This window comes from Neopelma chrysocephalum, unplaced genomic scaffold (genome assembly GCF_003984885.1).
Source record: "Neopelma chrysocephalum unplaced genomic scaffold, ASM398488v2 Primary Assembly neopelma1_143, whole genome shotgun sequence".
In the NCBI taxonomy this organism is placed as follows: Eukaryota; Metazoa; Chordata; class Aves; order Passeriformes; family Pipridae; genus Neopelma; species Neopelma chrysocephalum.
The window spans coordinates 2,934,690-2,941,692 of NW_020897805.1; the positions used below are offsets into that span (position 1 = coordinate 2,934,690).

The 7,003-nt window shown below is 44.5% G+C and overlaps 1 long non-coding RNA gene across 1 annotated transcript; it reads left to right on the forward strand.

Annotated features, from left to right (window-relative positions):
- The first annotated feature begins 1,263 nt into the window (after window positions 1-1,263).
- On the forward strand, window positions 1,264-5,507 carry LOC113975733. The gene is made up of 2 exons (XR_003536904.1): window positions 1,264-2,519; window positions 4,623-5,507. It is a non-coding gene; the product is annotated as an uncharacterized LOC113975733 (long non-coding RNA).
- The last annotated feature ends 1,496 nt before the right edge of the window (window positions 5,508-7,003 follow it).

Consider the following 7,003-nt stretch of genomic DNA (forward strand, 5'->3'; position numbering starts at 1 on the left):
TCCGCATCTACTACATAGATGACTTTCTTATCGGCTTCCTTGTGTTTTAGATCTCTCACTCTGGCCTCGAGTCTGGAAGTAGGCTCACCATCCCACTTCTGACACCAAAATTGTTGTGCAAGTTTGGAGCTGCCTTCCTGCCAAGTCTCCGAAACTTGACAACAGAGTCTCCTTCCCAGAGAGGGAAGGAAAAAAAAACCCAAGTAGCCAAAGGTCTAGCAAAAATATATATATTTTACGTATAAAACAGAGATATGCAATGAGAATTATATATATGAATCTATGACCCCAAATAGCTTCCCGAAGGGAAGAGGGGGGAAGGGAGAAGGGAAAAGGATAAAATAGGGTTAAAAGGGACAAAACCAAAACAACACCTTTGCCCTTATTCCTGTCACAGTTCATTATCCCCTTGTGTTAGTACTTACTTGTGTTTCTGTCTGTCTTGCCTTTTGTTTTTATACCCTTTTCTGTTCTTAGCTCCTGAGCACAGGAGGCACTTAGTGTTCTTAAGCTTCTGAATGGTTACCTGTAGGGACTTTCTGTTCTGCTCAGAACCACAGTCAAGTTTACAATATGGGGTTAAAATTTTAAGAAATCTCATTCCATTTTTTCAGCTGTGGCATGAAATATGCACAGTTGCTCCTGGGAGATGGCTTAGGCCAATTACATTAAATGCAGAGATTAAGGATGCTTGCTCCATCAGTACACCCTTTGTAGAAATCAACTGCCAACTCACACCATGGAAGATCCTCCTAAAGTTTATGGATTGAGTGAGTGAGTTTTACTAGACAGCAAAATGGCAATCCTTCCATGTGATGTCTGAAATACCTGTTTTAACGTGAAATGCACCGAGCTGTCTCAATTAAATCATTGTAAGAACTATTTCAATTGGTTAAACAGCATCTTTCCCTTATAAAGCACTGAACATTTTAATCAAAGCTTTTGCAAAAATATTCAGGTTGAGACAAATTTCTGGACTAGAACCTCCAATATGAGTAAAAAAAAAGAATCAATGAAATAAGGTATTACTAAAATAAGATATTTTACTCCTGGTGATTAGGCAGATCTAATTATGAGAATTGCTATCATCAGCTCTGCTGCAGTGAGACCTGCACTGAGAACCTGGCAGCTAACTAGAACATGATTATATATATACACAGTCAAATTCCTGGGAAAGAGGAAAAATCCACCATAGAGAGCAGATTACCCCACAGGGTTGTTTTGGGTTTGTTTTTTGCTTTTGGTTTTGGTTGGGGTTTTTTTCCCCTAATATCTTGTAGTCAGTTGAAAATGCAATCCTTAAAGGACTGGATGAATCACATATGTTGGCAAAGGTTGCTCACTCTGCACATGCCATGTGAGGGTGTGGACTATGCAGTTTTCCATGGAAATCACGCAGGTGGAAAAAGTAATTAATTTCCTACTTTTATATTTGTTAGTATGAGAGCTGTCAAAATAGATCTGTAGATAAATCACTTCTTGTAGGTATTTTATTTTATAGTAGTATTATTATATAGTAGGTTTGTCCTATCAAGATAAGCCTCCCCTCCCAGATAACCAGGTGTGTCAGATTGCTTGCTGAAACTCTAGCTGGTCACAGATCAATTGGGTTTAGGTCAACTCCATCTGTGTTGTCTGTCTCCCCATGGGATGTGTTGCCAGGTGGTGCAGGAGCACTCTGTAATACAACCTGTCACTTTCGTTTTAGAAAGACGGTGACAAGAAACTGAACTTCCCTCTCTGTCCCTCTCTTTTTCTAAGTCCAGGCTCTCTCACCACGACCAGTTCAGTTTCCCTCCCACAGCTCAGCCCGGCGGTGCTCAGCCGGCCGGGAAAGCCTACCCTCTGCTGCCGGCGCTCCCGAAAGGCACCAGCCAGGGAATTAATAGCTCAGCGAAGTGCCAGGATTGCTGGGGCTGCAGGACAGAGCGGGCGTGTTGACCCCGCACTTCACACTTCATTCCTGTGTGCCTGTGAGATAAAACTGGGGACACCCCACACTCTTTAAGGGTGGGTGATGGCTGGTCCTCAGCTCGCTCAGGGCTCACTGGCATTGCACCCTGCGGCCAAAAGGGGCACCCAGAACCAGACAAGATGCCACAGCATGTGTGGGACACACTGACCAGCTCAGCCTCGTCCTGCCGCTCAGCACCACCATCCTTCCCCCAGCACATCGGCTCCTAGAAATCTGCTGCTTTCCCCTTGTTTAAAGACCCGTGTTCCACAGCGCGGGCCTACCCCAAGTCAGCCTACCTTATCCACCCAGAGGGGACAGTGGCATTGGGCCTTCAGGAGCCAAGACAAGCTCCTGGGTCAGAGGTCAGCCAGCCTGGCCCCGGCTGAAGCTTCCTCAAAGTCTGAGCCATTCAGGACAGGAGCTCAGGTTACAGCTGCCTGAAACCCCTCCAGCTTGGCCATTGCAAATGGCCCGCCATCACTTGCTACGTTTGCAAAGCCTGCTACACCTAGAAAGAGAGGTGACCTTAAGGACTTACTTTCTGGGAGTAATTGAAGTGCAGGTTGGTTTGACAGCAAATATTTTTGAGATTTTTATTTGTTGAAGAAGAAGACTTAGTCCCTCAAAAATCAAATGGCTAACAACATGTGCTGTTACTGTAGAGATGCTCTCAGGTTTAGAGCTGTGCATCCAGAGCAGTTTGCAGTAAAGACCAGCATCAGAATATTCTGAGCACAATAAGGACACCCTATAAATAATGTGAAAGGTCATGAAGCCAGGGTAGCACGTTTTTTTTCTCTGGGAGAGATTTGCTTGGGGGCAAGCTGTTGTCCGTTCCCCCTCTCCAAGCCCCCCGTTAGCACTTCTTTCTGAACATAGTACATAACTTACAATGTCTTGGGCACAGCCCTCTCCATGTTCCTCCTCCATGGCTCAGCTTTGCTTTGTTCCCACCAAGGTGTTATTTACAGCATTTAGGCCTAACCCTGGAGTGGCTTCAATGAGAGACAGGGCCATAAAAACATCACTCAACATCTTATGCATTGCTGTCCCTCACTTTAAGGGTTAAGCTTTACAATGAGAGAAGCAATTTCATGGAGGCAACCAAATTCTTTTCAGATAGGAGAATAAAGTCTTGGAGGCTTGTTGCTCTGCAGTGTAATTTCTTTGGTATAAAATGCACTGAATGTCCTCAATCAACTTCTTATGAAAAACTTGAGATAACTGAAAAATTTGTAACTTCTAAAATGAAGACCCAGGCATCCATTTGACACAAGTAACTGCTACAGTCAGCACCATAAGCAGAAATGTCAACGATACAGCAGAAATGAGTAGTTGTTCTCATATTTATTTTAGGTGAGAATTGTTGCACCAATCACTCAAACCTATGGTTGCGCATAAGTGATTTGGAACACTGGGTGTATCTCTTTGAATTTCTCAGTGAGTTTGTGTTTTTTTTTACAGGTCAGCATTTGATTGCATGATTGCCCCTCCCTTTCTAGGAGTTATCTCCTGCAAGGAATGAAGCCTATTAATTGACTTATTTCAGGGTATCAGGACATCTGATGGTTTTTAAATCTATCAGGTAGATTTGTTAAAAAGTTTCTTATTCCTTGAAGATTAAAAAAAAACAAACCAGAAAACAAACAAACAAGCAAAAACAACCAAAAAAACCCCAACAAAACTCCCCCAAACATCCAAAGCCAATGAAAACGGCAGCAAAAAGAAAAAAATGAAGAAAAATAATTATTATCAACCAAAGAAAAATCCAGAAGAATGAATAAGTACAGGCTTTTCTGCATGGGGGTTGTTTTTATTTCAGTTTCTCCTTGTTCTTTAACAGAACCTTCTTCACATCCCTCTTCCTATTTATTTGGCAATAGGGTGCTTTAGCATTGAACATGTACTAGAGGAATGCACAGTATCTCCACAGGCCATGACTTCTAGTTTGCTTTATTTGTAGAGCTATGGGCAATCAGCTTTCACTAGCTATGTAGTTGTAAGATGCTCTGTGTCTCCATCAGCCTTAGTAGGGACTGCAAATAAGTTGGTTCCCTGTTGACTTTCTCAAATTTGCTTTCTATGTGCCTTCTCAGCTCTAAACCCATAGGTTAATCAAAGTCTGTCTGTCAGTCTGAAGGATCCTGGCAGTATGGGCCTCTTCTGGTTGTCCTCTTGGGGCTTTCCAGATGCCTGGTTTGCATAAGGGCAGTTGTAAGGTATAAAATGAAATGTGTAGATATTCTAATATTCCTGTCTCTGAGATGATGAATTACACAATAATTTAGGCAATGCATGCCTAAAAGAAAGGATGTAAGAACAGGATAAGCTCCATTTGCAGCTCAGGGGTTTTCTGACTCCAAAGAGGCTATACAGCCATAGGTAATGGTTGAATGCACTGGTAATTAGTAAGCCTTGCTATTTTTTTCTTCCACTGTCTAGTTTCCCCTGGCACCCATATAAACATTTAAACTCTTTTGCCAGGTAATTCCACTGGATGGCACTCCTTTAGTGGAAAAAATCCCTTTGTTCTGAACTTGTTTCCTGCTAGCTTCAACTATTTTCCACACCTTCCCTGCTGGTTACACTTTCATTATCTCTGCTATATCCCTTAAGTCAACTTGTTTCAGAATGAGTCATAATTTATTTAGTTGTTCATTTTCAGACCTCTTGTAAGATTTTTCTCCACTGAATCTTCAAGATCTGCATCTGGAGGAGAGAGCAGACACTGACTTCAGGCTCATGTTAGAAGTGAAGATAACTTATCAAAACTGTTTGATGGACACTGATATATACTGTAGCCACTTGCTCTCTTTTTGTTGGCCACATACATTATTTCAGTAATGTATAAGCAGCGTTTGTGTTCAAATGGCAGTAAACTTTTGTAGTGATCCTTTTTTTTTTCAGGTGGAACCAGTAAAACATTTGACTCTGATGTCAGTTATGTAAACACATGGCTGTATTCATACCAAGTGGTAATTGTTTGACTGAAACTGGCACAAAAACCAGAGCTGCTTAGGTCCAAAGGAAAATCAACCCCTTCAGAGTGAGTGCACCTGCACAGGAGGTGTGTGCACTGAATGCTATGAGGAGAGCACTAAGAGGAAGGGGCAGAATAATTTAGATGTCTTGCTATTGGAGGCCTGAAGATGTGCCTTTTTGGTGCTCTGAGCTTTAGCAGGCATGCTGAGAGAAATAAGGCATAGTTGTACGAGTGAGGGGTGGGGTGAGAGTGAAAAACACTGGCAGACAGAGGCTGTTGCTACGGAAGCCTGGAACAGTAATGCAGAGGAGTTTATGTGGTGTTATTTGTCACAGATTATGTCTCTGTGTTGTCTCATAAAGCAAGTGATTCACTGCCTTTTTTTTGCTCAGGGTGGGGCAGTAATTCCTTTCCTGAATTGCTAAAAATAAAGCCAAACAATGACTACAATATTAATCTTTAAAGGAAAAAAGAGGCAGAAAACTGATACCTCCTGTAAGTAACTGAACCTTTATTCAGAGTGGATTTATACTATTAGTATGAATAATAAATGAATGTCTTTAAATACTTATGCCATAATTTTTTTTTTACTTAATCAGATCTGTTCATTCTTAATGTATGTTTCCATGCACAATAAGATACACTAGTTTTCTTCTCCTACTGCTATTCATTTTCTCAGCATGTGGCTTTCCTTCTTGATCCATCAATACATATCCATCTTTGGAATGCCAAGCTGTCTTATTTAAAAATATTGAAATGAAACATAACAGAAACCTGTTGGGCTTTCTAATGTGAAAGCATTTGACTTGCACCAGAAAAAAAAAATCAGTTGTTTATCTTTCAATATAACTAGTAGGTGATGGCTGGCATTATGTTGGGCATTGCTGTTAATCTGCTCTCTTATCAATAACCTGGAAAATTACTGTTGTACCATACGGTCTGGAAAATAAATTGTGTTGGATGTTAATATGTGTTTTTCATATCATGCAAATATAGCTTGTATTTGTTAATGATTTTTACTTTGAGGAATTTTGACTATGTCATAATCCAAGCAAGCAGGGCATAGCTATGAATTTTAGAACTGCAGTTCCTTGGCCTAGCAATGGTCTGCGCTGGTGACTCAGGGATTCCTACTGCAGAGCTGTGCAGAGAACTGCTGCACAATAGTCGTGGGACTGTTTTCTCTGATTTCTGTCTGATTTATGGTCAGCACTATCTAGGAAAGCTTTCCGAGGGTTATTGCTTCTCTTGGCCTGAGATACACTGTCTTCTGTTGTGGATTGCATGGGCATCTCCTGGTGGAAGGTGACTGGAAGGTAAAAATGGAGTTTAGGCAGTTGGAAAGTCTGCGGTAGCTTGCCTGCAAGAGGCAGCAAACCTGGTTAGATGGAGCAGAGCTGCCAGCCCAGCGATGGCACAGCCGCCCTGTCGGGTGTCGGGGGGGCGTCTGTGGGCTCGCGGTATCAACAGCAGCGCATGTTGGTGTAACCCAGTGTTCAATTCCAGTGGGAGAGGCACGGCGAGCATCCCTGCAGAGCGATGCTGGGCCCCGTGTCACCTCCGCCGTGTCCCGCGGGTCCCTGCGGGGAGGGAAGGGCTCTAAGAAAGGGCTCCGCGGGCTGCGAGGAGCAAGGGCCGCCCCTGGCAAGTGCCTCATGCACAAACGCCACGGGCTGCGGAGCGGTGTCCGCGGCTGGCTCAGGTGAAGGGCCCCTCGAGTCGGTGTGAGGGACGGGCAGCTTCTGGAAGGGTGACAGGTACTTTCCCGGGAAGGGCAGAGGCTCTAGGCACGGACCCTCCTGTATGTGCAGCCGAGAGCCTGCAGCTGCCCATGCTCCCTTGGCCGCCGTAAGGAGAAAGGATCTCTCGGCGCTGCCGAGGCGGGGCCGTGCCAGGGACTCTCCCGGCCCCTCCCGCCCCTCCTCTCCCCGCCCCTCCCCTCGCAGGCCCCCTGCGCCTCCGGGGCTGCCCCGCCGAGTGCCTGCGTGCCCGGGGCGCCCCTGCCCGGCCGGTGTCCCGGTGCCGCGGCCCCGCCCGGTGCCGCCCGTTCCCGCGCCCCGGGC